This window comes from Panthera onca, chromosome C1, assembly GCF_046562875.1.
Source record: "Panthera onca isolate mPanOnc1 chromosome C1, mPanOnc1 haplotype 2, whole genome shotgun sequence".
Classification (NCBI taxonomy): domain Eukaryota; kingdom Metazoa; phylum Chordata; class Mammalia; order Carnivora; family Felidae; genus Panthera; species Panthera onca.
In genome coordinates this window covers 78,369,658-78,384,755 of record NC_138346.1, presented here as the reverse complement: position 1 = coordinate 78,384,755, position 15,098 = coordinate 78,369,658, and positions in this window count along the sequence as shown.

The window sequence follows — 15,098 nt, the reverse complement described above, 5'->3', positions numbered from 1 at the left end:
CAGGTCATGGTCTCATGGTTCGTCAGTTCAAGTCCTGCATCATGCTCTGCACTCACAGCATGGAGCCTGTGTGGGATTCCCTCTCTCTCTCTGTCCCTCCTCTGCTCCCACTCTCTTTCTCCTTCTCTCTCTTAAAATAAATAAATAAACTTTTTAAAAGAATTTTGTCTCCTACACTTTTCCAAAGACAACATCCAGATGGTCAACAGACACATGAAACTTATTGTAACTTGTGACACATGTTACTTATTGTAACATGACAAGGTTTTAATTTAAAGTTGATGTATATTTGTTTTATTAAAAATTTTTTAAATGTTTATTTATTTTTGAGACAGAGACAGAGCATGAGTGGGGGAGGGGCAGAGAGAGAGAGGAGGACGCAGAATCTGAAGCAGGTTCCAGGCTCTGAGCTGTCAGCACAGAGCCCAGATGCAGGACTCGAACCTACAAACTGTGAGATCATGACCTGAGCTGAAGTTGAATGCTTAACTGACTGAGCCACCCAGGCACCCTGAAGTTGGAGTATATTTATGAAGCATGTGCACGCATGCATGCGTGTGTGTGTGTGTGTGTGTGTGTGTGTGTGTATGAGTGTTTACTTCAGGTTCCTGGAATTGGATTAATTGTAATTCTTGGTTTATGACCCATGCTCATTATTTGTCCATGAATGGACCATTTTTATTCATTTCTTGGCCTTTTGGGCATAGACAGTACTTCCCCATACCCTCTGAATTTTGGCATGGTCATGGACTTGCTTTGACTGACAATACATGACCAGATATGATATGAAATATTTCTGAGCAGAAACATTAAAAGCAAGTGTATGATCCATACATCTTTCCCACTCCTGTGGTGATTGTGGAAACTTTCTAACCCAGGTCTTTGAGTGCTCTGATGAATGGATCCTCCCTACTGATCTGCACTGGATATGGAGAATGGACAGGACATATACTTTCATTGTCTTAGAGAATTTGACTCATCTGAACAGTATAGCCTAGCCTACCTGTCCATGCCAATTAGTAAGCTTTTGTTTCTCGGTGCCAAACATACCATTCTCTACCATTTTTCTGGGGCTAGGATTTTGCTAATCATATTCTTCCTTGACCAGCTGGCTCCCTGTTATGTTCCACCAATAGGTGACTGCAGAGAGAGAACAGAGAGTAGGAGGATGGTAAAGGGACTTTTCTGTTTTGCTTGTTGTTCCTGTCAGTATTGCTTCAACAATGGTTTCTCACCCTGACAAAGTCAGTTGATTCCAGTTTCTAGCTTCTAGCATTTTCAAAACCAATTTTATTGTACCTCCACAGAGGGGCTAGCCCAGTCCGGTAGGGCCCCCTCCTCAGACTCCACAAGGCCCCTCCTCTGAATTTCTTGATTCTTATAATCCTGATCTTTTCCTTTTATTCTTCCAGTTCTAACAATAGTAACTGATTAATGCAGTTACTATAGCTATGCTCCTTTCATTGTGTCTTTGGCTTTTTAATTCCTCAGATACTTATTTAACTGCTTTCTGATACTAAATTGTCTGTTAAAATAATTGGTGTGGTTTCTGTTTTCCTGAATGGATCTTGGCTGATACACAGATTGATAACAGTTATTTTTAATAATGCAGTAATCACCATGAATTTGGCATCCAAGAACAAAGCTAGGTCCTTGATAATAACCTTTATCTAATGGTGTAAAATCTAATCTAACCATGTGTCTCTATCCCATCTTCCAGTTTCTTCCCACAAATGGAAATCCATGGCTTTGGTCCATTGTTTGTCACTTCCCTTTTGTCCTACTTATGTAGTTTTATTATGTTTATATGTGTCCCTAACCCTAAAAAATGATAAATTGTAATTATGGTTGTTTTAGCTTTACAGAAATGGGTAATATGTGATATGTAATCTTTGGAATTTACTGTTTAACTTATTGTTAGGATTTACCCATATTGCTGTTTATTGCTTTGTTTATTTGGTTTTACTCCCGTATAATGTGCCATTGGGTGAATAGCCTGAAATATATAATTTGAAGTAAATGAGGAAAATCAAAGTCTAGGTTTTGCGTAATTTGGAAACAAAGATTTGATATTGAAAAATGGTTCTACTGTTCTCTCTGGCATAGTTTCCGGGCATGCACCCTGGGCTCACTGATCAGGTGGTGAGTAAAGAAAGAGTACACATCTCACTAACCATTTACATTTGCTAAGTATGAAGAGTTTATTTTAGGAATCTTTAGGTGAAATGTGGAATGGGATTTTTGTCTTTTACAGTTTAACTTTTTAATTTAATTAACAATGAATCCCAGAGTGGAAAGAGAGTCAAAATAGAAATAAGGTTGCATGGACCAAATAATCAGATGCCTTACTTTTTAAAGTTGTATCTGTGAATCAATGTCTTCTTAAAAGAAAAGCCATATCCAGTGCAGTATGATGGCAAACATTTCCTCTGGGCCATAAATGGGCAGAGATACAAGGAGCTGATAAACTGCAAGCTCTGGAAGATACTGTTGATTACAATTAACATCAATTACAAAAACAATTATGAGAATTGAATGGTGGTCATTCTCAGAACAATTCTAAAGGCTTCTCAGTTTGTTTGAATTCATTTCTGTGATAGAGCTTCCTTGCCTAGAGCCAGTCAGTGAATTCTAGTGTTCTGAAAGAAAGCTACCCAAGAGATACCCAGCAAATACTGGATAATGAAAATAATAGAAGCTAACATTTATTGAACACCTTCTGAGAACTTGGGCTTGCTAAATGATTTACATGCATCATTTAATTTCATCCTCACAAGAAGGTGGTACTATCATTGTCTCCATTTGTTACAGATGAAGAAATCAAGATCTAGAGAGAATAAGTAACTTGTTCAAACTCACACAGCTATTAAATGGTGAACTTGGATTTTAAACCCAGGTCTGTCTCTCTCTGCAACCTGAGTTCCTAATCTCACTGTTCATACTTCGACCAAACATAGCCTTTCTATTTGTGTTATGTCCGATCTTTCTTTTTGTGGTCAACTTCAAATTGTCTCTCTTAATGATAGGCAGTAAGACAAGGAGTAGTAAGAAATTTTTTTTTTTTTTTTTTTTTTTTTTTTTACTTTCAAGCACATGTTAAGTGAGAGATTTACTTGTCTCCTCTGACACAATCCTTGTAGTTGGTGATTTGGCAGTTGCTTCCTTTCAGATTCTTGGAGTTACCAGTTCAAAATGATATCTTATATTGGCTTTGGAGTTATTTTACATCCATTCCTGAAAGCCTTTGTTCTTTCTCATGATCCAAGGCTAACAGCTTTTCATTTTAGCCTCTGTTCACAGATAGGAATAATCTTGCCCCAGCACATATACTCAACATTAAGCCTGAATATAGACTCTGACATGCATGGAGAGCTTTTGTCCTTGTTTTCCTGCAACAATTGACCTTTCAGAGACCAACACTTGTTTTTTTTTATCCTGGAGCATTGCATGCTTAGACTTGCAAACCACTTTCATTTGCTTTTAAGATGTGGAGATAAGTTAATTTTAGTGGAAAAGAAGGTATACTTTTGTGCATGTATTTTTTCTCTAACCAGTTTCTGAAGAACTTGGTTGATAACCATAGTCTAGATAAGAAGGACCATTTTGAGCAGTGGTGACCAAGAAATCTTGTGTTCATTTAAAACTTTTGTTTTCTGTCTTCTCAAACAGTAGCTATTTGGGGGAAATTGAGGCAACACAGCAGTGATGAATAATGTTGCTGATATTGTTGTTGGGAGACAGGGTATAGGATGCAGAGAAAGCAGGGAAAAGAGGAGGAAGGATCATGGTTATAAAGCCATGTTTTTCTTATCTGTAATGAATTTGTTTTATTTCTGCCCTTGGCATAATTTTCCTTCAATAGAAAAATGACTTTGATGCTTTTATTTTCTGTATCAAAAACTTACTTCCTCTGAACTTGAAAAAATTTTTCTTTGCACTCCATTTTGAAGTATTATTATATTCTAATCTAAATGCAATATTCTGGTATATTTCCATTAATCTTTAGAAAGGTGTTCTAGTCCCCTTGACTATAACAGAATGCCTTTTCTGTGCCTGAAATAGCTGTTTTTCTGTGAGTGCTCAATTACATTGTAGGCCTGTTCTTTTTTTTTTTTTTTTTAACATAATTTATTGTCAAGTTAGCTAACATGCAGTGTATACAGTGTGCTCTTAGCTTCCGGAGTAAATTCCCATGATTCATCACTTACATACAACACCCAGTGCTCATCCCAACAAGTGCTCTCCTCAATGCCCATCACTCATTTTTCCCTCACCCCGCACTCCCCGCATCAACCCTCAGTTTGTTCTCTGTATTTAAAAGTCGCTTATGGTTTGCCTCCCTCTCTATTTGAAACTATTTTTTTTCCCCTTTCCCCATGGTCTTCTGTTAAGCTTCTCAAATTCCACGTATGAGTGAAAACATATGATATCTGTTTTTCTCTGACTGACTTATTTCACTTAGCATAATCCCCTCCAGTTCCACCCACATTGCTGCAAAATGGCAAGATTTCATTCTTTCTCATTGTGTAGGCCTGTTCTTAATGTCCATTGCTAAAAAGGGTCAATCTTTCTTCAATGTTCAACTTCATGTAGTCACTCTCATCTTTTTTTAAAAAACTGTTTATTGAGATATAAGACACATGGAAAATGCATAAATCCAAAGCTTGATAAATTTTCATGAGGTGAATCCACTTGTATAACTACTGCCCAGATCAAAAAATAGACAATTGCCAGCACTTCAGACCTGTCTTTATTCAAGGTAAATTACCCAGTCATTGTCCCTTTTCCCAAAGGTAAGTAATGTCTTGATGTCTACCATCATCTATAAAGGCTATCAGTTTTAAACTTTATATGAAAGAAATCATACAATATGTGCTCTCTGGCTCCTTTCACTCAAAGTTATGTTTGTAAAATTCTCCCATGCTGTTGTTGTGGCAATAATTTATTCATTTTCATTGCTGTTTAATATTCAATTGTGTGAATATAATCCAGTTAGTTTATCTTGTTTATTTATCATGAACACATGGGTGGTTTCCAATTTTTGACTTATATAACAAATAGTGCTTCGATTCACATGGGTTCATGTAAGGCATCTTGTCTATCTTTTGTTGAATATATTATACACACACATATCTATCTAGAGGTGGAATTGCTAAGCCATAGGAAATGCACATGTACATTTGTTGCAGCTACCACTGAATGGTTGTCCAAAATGGTTGTACAGTTTATTCCATCTCTGTTAGTGTATGAGAGTTCTGATTGCTTCTCAGCCTTATCAACACTTGGTATTCTTAATCATTTATTTTTATTTTTAATTAATTTATTTAAATCCAAGTTAGCTAACATATAGTGTAACAATGACTTCAGGAGTAGAATTTAGTGATTTATGACTTATATAACACCCAGTGCTCATCCCAACAAGTGCTCTCCTTAATGACCATCATCCATTTAGCCCAAATTCCCACCCAGCACCCCTCCAGCAACCCTCAGTTTGTTCTCCATATTTAAGAGTCTTTTATGGTTTGCCTCCTCCTCTGTTTTTATGTTTCCTTCCCTTTCCCTATGTTCATCTGTTGTGCTTCTTAAATTCCATATATGAGTGAAATCATATGATATTTGTCTTTCTCTGACTTATTTCTCTTAGCATAATACACTCTAGTTCCATCCATGTTGCAAACGGCAAAATTTCATTCTTTTTGATCTTCGAGTGATATTCCATTGTGTGTGTATGTGTGTGTATGTGTGTGTGTGTGTGTGTGTGTGTGTGTGTGTGTGTGTGTATCTCACATCTTCTTTAACCATTCATCAGTTGATGGACATCTGAGCTCTTTCCATAATTTGGCTATTGTCAGTAGTGCTGCTATAAACATTGGGGTGTATGTGCCCTTCAAATCAGCATTTTTGTATCCTTTGGATAAATACCTAGTAGTGCAATTGCTGGGTCGTAGGATAGTTCTATTTTTAATTTTGGAGGAAACCCCATACTGTTCTCCGAGTGGCTGAACCAGTTTCCACTCCCACCAGCAGTGTAAAAGGTTCCCCTTTCTCTGCATCCTCACCAACATATGTTGTTTCCTGAGTTGTTAATTTTAGCCATTCTGGCAGGTGTGAGGTTGTATATCATTGTGGTGATCTTTCTTGATAAGTGTGGTGTGATCTTTCTTGATAAGTATTTCCCTGATGATGAATAATGTTGAGCATCTTTTCATGTGTCTATTAGCCATCTGGATGTCTTTTTTGGAAAAATGTTTGTTTATTCCTTCTGCCCATTTCTTCACTGGATTATTTGTTTTTTGGGTGTTTAGTTTGATAACTTCTTTATAGATTTTGGACACTAACCCTTTATTAGATATGTCATTTTCAAATATCTTGTCCCATTCCATTGGTTGCCTTTTAGTTTTGTTGATTGCCTCCTTCATTGTACAGAAGCTTTTTATCTTGATGAAGTCCAATAGTTCATTTTTGCTTTTGTTTCCCTTGCCTCTGGAGACATATCTAGGAAGAAGTTGCTGCAGCTAAGTCAAAGAGAGTGCTGCCTGTGTTCTCCTCTAGGATTTTGATGATTTCCTTTCTTACATTTATTAAGTCTTTTTTCCATTTTGAATTTATTTTTGCGTATGGTGTAAGAAAGTGGTCCAGTTTCATTCTGTTAGCCATTTTGGTGATGTACGGTGAAATATCATTATGGTTTTAATTTACATTTTCTTGAAGACTAATCAAACAACTTTTATATATTTATTGGCCATTTGCAGAATCTCTTCTATGCAATGTCAACTATCCTAGTAGGTTGCTTTTTTATTGATTTGTAGTTCTTTTAAAATTCTTCATAGGAATAGTTTGATAGATATATAATTATAAATTTCTATTCTTATAACAGTATCTTTGGATGCACAGAACTTTACTATTTTAATGTAGTCTAATTAATTAATCTTTTGCTTTATTTTTAGTGACTTTTCTGTCATATTTAAGAAATTTTTGCTTACCACACGTCATACAGGTATTTTCCTTATTCATCTTCTAGAAGTTTTATTGCCTGATGTTTCACATTTAGATCTATAGTCTATTTAAAATTTATATTTGTATCAATGGCTGTATTTAATTTTTATGTAGTATCTAATTAACAGAGTATCATTTATTGAAAAAATGTTTCTTCTTCCTTCACCACAGTATCTCCTTCATCATAAAGAATAGATCTGTTTCTGGACTCTTCTGTTCTATTGGTCTATCTATGTTCCAAGTATAGTATCTTAATTACTAGAGCTTTGTAACTTGAATCCTGATAACAGTGGGGTAAGTTCTCCAGTTCTATTTTATTCCATATTCAGTCTTTTGAATGAGCTTGGCTCTTTGAATTTCCATAAAACACTTCAGAATCAGCCTGTTCCTACCTCCTCCTTAAAGCCTTCTGTGATTTCGACTGAGGTTGCATTTCACATATATATCAATATTGAGAAAACCAACATTTTAACAATATTGAGTCTTCAAGTGTGATAACATGCTATTTCTGTTATATAGAGATTTTAAATTATCTCTTCATCTTTCTATGCTTAAGTTCTGAGTATCTATTATTGGATTAAAATTTTTTTTAATGTTTATTCATTTTTGAAAGACAGAGTGAGACAGAGCACAAGCAGGGGTGGGGTGGAGAGAGAGGGGGACACAGAATCCGAAGCAGGTTCCAGGCTCTGAGCTGTCAACACAGAGCTCGACGTGGGGCTTGAACTCACGACCGGTGAGATCATACCTGAGCCAAAGCCGGACGCTCAACCTACTGAGCCACCCATGTGCCCCTCTATTATTGGATTTATACCTAGGTAGGAGATGGTTTAAGAAATGACATCTTTAAAATATTTTTTGATACCTGTTGTTAGTATATAGAAATAGATTTATATTTGCATATTTATCTCATACTGATTCCTTGGTAAATTCTATTAATTCTAATAACTGTCTGAACATCCTTTTAGATTTTCTATTGATAAAGTCTTATTATCTGTGAATAATGATAATTTTTCTTTCTTTTTCAGTATTTACAACATATATATTGTATTAAAATTATAAATATGTGTATGTGTGTATACATGAATGTGATATATAAATATATAATATCTTATAATTTTTAATTGCAAGATTTATAGTGTTGATTAGAAGCATTGATACAGAGTGTTCTCATTTTATTCATGATCTCCAGAGTCAGGGTGGGGGAAATTTGAAAAATTTCAGCATGAGTTTCTCATTAGGTTTCTTATTCTTTATTGGATTAAGGAAGCTGACAAGAGTTTTCTGGATGTACAATTTTATCAAACAGTGTTTCTTATATATATTTGTATGATTATATGTTTTTTCCCTTTACTTTGTGAAGGTGGTAAATATACTGAATAAATTTGGGTTATTAAACCAACTTTGTATTAATTGAATAAACCCCAATTTGTTATTTCTTTCTATGTACTACTGGATTTGATTTACTTATTTTGTTTCAGATATTTATGTTTATGTTCATTATCTATAAATTTCCTTCTTGAATTGTATTTGTCAGGTTTTGATATAAGTATTATGCTGGCTTTATAAAATGAGTTAAGAAGTATTTCCTCTTTTTCTATTCTCTGGGTGAATTCATATAAGATTTGTACCACATTTTTCTTAAATCTGTAGAGGAGTTCACTGGTGAAACCATCTGAATCTGGAGAATGTTTTGTGGTGGCTAGTTTTTTATCAGATATTTTATTTCTTTTCTAGTATGGTAATATTCAAATTTTCAAAGTTTTGTGTTAATTTTTGTAAGTTGTATTTATCTAGGAGTATATTTTATATGCATTTTCAAATTTATTGACAAACATTTATAATACCTTGTAATTTTCTTTTTCATGTCCATAGTGTCTGTAGTGATGTCCTATTTTTATCACTTATATTGGTCATGTGTACCTTCCCTCTTTTTTCTTGATCTTTCTTTATAAGAGTTTTTAATGTTATTAGTTTTTTTTTTTTTAAGAATCAAATTATAGCCTTGTTGATTTTCTGTTACTGTATTACTTCTATTTGGATTTAATTTGCTATTATTTTTAGTTTCATAAAATAGATATTTACATCATTGGTTTTTAGTCTTCTTTTTTCTTTCATCATTATGAGAATCTTTTTTTACCCTTTGTACTGTTTCTTGCCTTAAAGACTAAAATTTCCCTTATAATTATAGTTTTAGATGAATTTCACAAGATTAAGTATATGGCATTTTAATAATCATTAATTTAAAAACATTTTCTAATATCTATTATGATTACTTTTTTGGCCCATAAGTTGCTTAGTTTCCAAATAATTGGTGATTTTCTAATAATTTTTCCTTTTCTGGTTTTTACATTAATTTTCTTGAATGATTTCAGTCCTTTGAAATTAGTTGAGACTTGCTTTATAATGGGTCAATTTTGATACATTTTTTTTGCACTTGAAAAAAATTATTCATCTGTCTTGCTTTAAGAATTAATGAAAATAAGGTAAAGCCAGTTAATTGCATTGTTTAGATTTATTATTGCTTAGTCTATCACCTTCTCAGAGAGATGTCTTAAAATTTCCCATTATGATGGAGAATATATCCATTTCTCTCTTTGGTTTTTTAAATTTTGCATTGTATATAGTTAAACCTATATACTATTAGGGAGATACAAGTTTAAAATTGTTATAATTTTTCTTTTACCATTATGAGAATCTTTTTTTTTTACCTTTTGTACTGTTTCTTTCCTTAAAGTATGTTTTTATGGTTATTAGTGTGACCACAGAAGCTTTTTCTTTATTCATTAATTATTTTGAACATTTTTAAAGGTTTATTTATTTAATTTGAGAGTGTGAGCAGGAGAGGGGTAGAGAGAGAGGGAGAGAGAGAGAATTCCAAGCAGGCTCCATGCTGTCAGTGCAGAGCCCAGTGTAGGACTTGATCTCATGAACTGTGAAATCATGGCCTGAGCCAAAATCAAGAATCAGACACTTAACTGACTGAGCCACCCAGGCAACCTAACACAGTAGCTTTTTAAAAAATTAGTTTTTGTAGGGGTGCCTGCCTGGCTTAGTTGGTAAAGTATGTGACCCTTGATCTCTGGGTTGTGAGTTTGAGCCCCATGTTAGGTGTAGAGTTACTTAAAGATAAAATCTTAAAAAAAATTTTTTTTGCATATTTTATCATTTTTTCATTTTTACTTTCCAAAATCTCTGTGTCTTTGAATTTAGTCATACTTCTCATAATCAGCAGTTTAAGAGTTGGCAAAGGCTATGAAGAGAACATATATGTGAGTTTGGGCTTATTTCTCTGTGCCTCCCTTATGTCAGTGATCCCAATGCCTCTCTGGGCCCCTGTGGATGCATTAACAGGCCCAAAATACATTTTTTTCCCTTCTTAACTTTATGAGAAAGCTAACTGGATTCTTAGTCTTTTAGGATTTGCATTCTGCAAACATTTTTAGGCTGTGCCATCACCATCTCTTCTCTTGCTCAAGACTTAGCAAATGCACCAAGGGGAAAAGTTGCATGCAGAATACTGGGCTCACTTCGAAGAATTTCTGTTCTTTCTGAGATCTTGGTCTCTCAGTTCCTGCATGCCCCCAAAGTTCTTGAATGCCTACAAATATATTGTAAAACTGTTTTATACAGCTTTTCAAGTTACTTTTGGTGGGAGTGTTGGTTTATGAAAACCAGTATGGTTTTAAATAAAATGTCCACATCTATCTTTGGTATATTAATTCTCCTGAAAACAAAACTTTTTTTAAAAAGCTACTAAGTCTATGGGGGTCTTCATAATCCACTTTATTGAGGGTTATTTTTTTTTAAGTTTATTGTTTAAAACAATTTCTTTTTCACAAGCCACACTGTCCCTTCTTACAATGTATGCACTTTAATAAACACTTAGTATCTCCATCTACCAAGATGGACAGATAGAAGTTATTTGTGGCAGGTCATCTTTCTTTGGGCATTTGCTTGATTGAACTTTTCATGTGGAATATTGTTGTCTATCCATAAATTGGACACTCAGGAGAAACACCTTCCACCTCAGCAGGTGCCCTGGTTGAAGCAGACTGTCAGAAACATTCATGATGACTGACAGATTAAGGAAAGGAAGGAGATCTAGGAAAGGACTGGTGCACTTGTAGAGTATGTCCAGTGGCAGCTACTTCTAGAAAGTGTTATTTTAGCCTTAAAGTGAAAAATAGGCTTGGCCAGCAAATATAGGGTTTTAGTTTTTGAAAATTGCTTTGATTTTTCTTTTTTTGTCATCTCAAGTAAACAAGTAAGTAGCCTAAAAATGATCCTGCCTGTGTGAAGCCAAAGTAATAGTCTGAGTGTCTTTTCAAGATCTCTTTCAATTCAGTCTCTATGCTATTAAAAAGAAAGTTAATATGGTTTTATGTAGAATAGCACATAATTTCTAAGATGAATGCAGTTAAATACTTCTCTTGATAATTTCCATTTCCTTTTCTCTGGTCATCCCTCTACCTGTAATAGATCTGGTTTTTCTCTGAATTTTACTTTGGGAGCTGGCTCAGATTTCACCATCTTGAGAAAGCCATCCCTGGTTTCCACACCCAGTGTCACTATGCCTTTACTCATTATTTATTAATACTTGTCATGTGTCAAGTACTGAATAAGCACTCTAATTATCGCATTGAATAATAAAAAACACAATGAGAGAGAGGTCACCATTTTAGAAATATGGAGAATAAAGTTCAGAGAACCTAAGAAATTTGCTTAGTCATACCATTAATGAATGGCCTTGCCTTTTTCTTTTAACTTTTGCATTTGCAATATGCACTATGTATTGATATTAAATCCTATTTTTTGTTATTGCTCATCTGTAATTTTTATGCAGTCTTCATATAGTCCATTATTCTTCCCTCATTTTGTCTAGTAGAAAACTTTATAGATATAAGTGCTTACTACTGTCCATAACTATTTGGAGTATAAAGAAAGATCATCAAGAGCTCAGCTCTTGCTCATATCTTGATGATTAAAAAGACATTTTGTCAAAAAGAAAATACCAGATGTGTTAAGTTTTAAGCCCTGGACACTTGAGGGGAAAGTAAAATTGAGCAGCCCTTTGACAATCATGAGGAATATTTCTGGAGACCTAAATAGTTCTCTAAACTCATGAATCTCATTAGTTCCTTCGAACCCCCATTGTCTATTTTCATTAGAAGCAGTAATCATTTTCCTTTTGGGGACCATAAAAAATAAAAATCAAAGCTATAGAAATTACTTTCTGGAATTATTGTTTATGTAGTGATGGACTAAGGATGGCAAAAATAAGCTGGGATATGGATATTGGAAGGTTTTCTAGACTCCCTTACTAAAAAGTGACATATACTTTATTATTATAACTATTACTTCAGAGAGAGAGAAAGAGAGGGAGGGAGGGGCGAAGGGAGAAGGAGAGAGAGAATTTCCAAACAGGCTACATGCCCAGCATTGAGCCTGACCTGGGGCTCAGTCTCACCACTGTGAGATCATGACCTGAGCTGAAATCAAGAGTTGGACACTTAACCCACTTGGCCACCCAGGAGCCCCCAAAGTGACATATTCTTATACTCTAACCAAGTGTCCAATTCAAATTTGTGTTTCACTCAATTCAGAAATTCTTATAGGCTGAGATCTTGAGACTTGCTTTCAAAATAGTGGAAAACACATACCAAATCCTGAGAGAAAAGTGATGACTCCTGTATGCAACAATAGTTTTTTGGGAGTGATTTTTCTTAAATTTTTTTAATCTTTATTTATTTTTGAGAGAGACAGAGACAGAGCATGAGCAGGGGAGGAACAGAGAGAGAGGGAGATACAGAATCTGAAGCAGGTTCCAGGCTCCGAGTTGTCAGCACAGAGCCTGACACAGGGCTTGAACCCGTGAACTGTAAGATCATGACCTGAGACGAAGTTGGACGCTTAACCGAGTGAGCCACCCAGGTGCCCCTGGGACTGATATTTTTTATTGGAGTAAGACCTCTTTGTCAGACTGACAAAAGATATCTTACCTCAAAAATTTTTTAAATAAAATATTTTAGTTTGGATATGAAATTAAAAACCATAATAATTAATCTAGGGAGTATTTTATTCTTTTTTACTAAATTTTATAGTTAAATTTAGAATTTTTCTTTAGATAAAGTTATTTAAAAATGACATATATTCCTTTTTTTCAAAAAAAATTTAAATGTTTATTTATTTTTGAGAGAGAGAGAGAGAGCATGCTTGCTCCTGCGTGATTGGGGGAGGGGCAGAGAGAGAGGGAGACAGAATCTGAAGCAGGCTCCAGGCTCTGAGCTGTTAGCACAGAGCCCAATGTGGGGCTCGAACCCATGAATTTCAGGATCATAACCTGAGCCAAAATCAGACGCTTAACTGACTAGGCCACTCAGGCGCCCCCAAAATGACATGTATTCCAATTAAAATTTTCTTCCTTTTGGATATAAATGTTTGTTCTTTCATACCTCTTTGAATACAAATGTGTGTTCTTGCACTCTGTTTCAATTTACAAGATTTCACTGAATTTTGATATCGTCCTCATTGCTTTAGCACACATACCCTTTATTCTGCCCAGGTCATTGTCATTTTTTAAAAATGCCAACTGCTTAGAATTCAGCCAGTTCAATTTATTTTTGTTAAAATTAATCTCAGCTATAACCATTCATGGAGTCCTGCCTAGTCAAATGTGGCTTTTGGATCTAGGGCAGAATCAGAAAAGATATGGCATGATGCTGCCATTCATTTCTTCTCTCCATAACAAACATGGCTCATAAATGATGGTACTCTAACTTGCTGGGCTTGGATGGAATTTCCGGATCCTCTCAATATGCCACTCTAGGCTGTCACTACCAACGGATTGTAGACTTTGGCAAATCAGGTGAAGCCCCTGTGCCAACTTAGGTCTTCTGTTTTAGTTAAGGGAATTGTATATTATGCTAGATAGAATTTAAAAATACCGCCAATACCAAAATTTACTATAGCTAGTATATTTTTTAAGTATGAGAATTTAAAAAACTCTTCGCACCCCCAGGATAAAGCTCACACAATAAGCGGTATGCACCAGAACTGCTTTTAAACCTAATGATCAATGACAATTTGCTTCTGTGAACCCGCCTCTGAAAACCAACCTATCAGTAACAGCCTCATCCTTTGAAAGTCAGCCAATAGGCAGTGGACTCACTCCAGTGACTGTGGATCTGAAGCTGGCATCAACTAATTCCTGTTTCTGTAGCCAATGTAAGCATGCTTTTATCACCTTTGACACTATTATTGTCTCTGTAACTAACGCAGTCCCCTGCTCTCCACCCCCCCTTTCTAAAAATCCCCTAACATCAGCAGTTTGCTTAATTCAGTGAGACTGTGCCTAATCAGCATAGCTCTCCCCTACCTAGGTGAGCAATAAGTCAAGCTTTGCAGCTTTGATTTTTGTTTCAAAGTTTGCATGGTGGTCTTATAATTTGATAGATGACAGTATATGTCAGCACTTTTTTTTTTCGGTAAAGTATTGGCCACGTGACTGAACCCCCCCCCACCCCCAACCAAAAATAGATTTCACTGGGCTATCACATTAAAAAGCATTGAGAAATTCAAATCTTCTTTCCCATTTTAACTGCATGGAATGTATTTCCTTGATGTAGCGTCCATTTTATTTAACTTGCATATGACATCAGCCTTTTGAAATAGAACATTAGCAAATCTGATGTGCTTAAAGTGTGAACAGTTGGGGGCTTTAATGAGAGGAAAGTACTGGTAAATCACTAGGAGTAAGCTAAGAGTTGATGAGAGATAGCAAATAAGTCTTTTTAGGGTTCCCCAATATGTGACTGTACTGGACCATTTCTTCCCTTTTCTCTAGACATCCCAAATCAGCCTAGAAATAGACTGGAAGGACATACATATGTGGGAAACTAATTTGGTGTTAAGCTTGCCAGTAGATCATAGGGCGAGGCTTTTGATGTTGGTGATGGTGCTGGCAGGGGAGCGACTCAACAGCAGTCCAGGACTAAGTACGGATTATACTGCCAGTGGAAAGAGCATGATGGGTTGGAAGAAGTGCAAAAGACTTGGTTATTAAATGTTTTTGCAAGAATGAGGTGCAGATGTCATTGGAG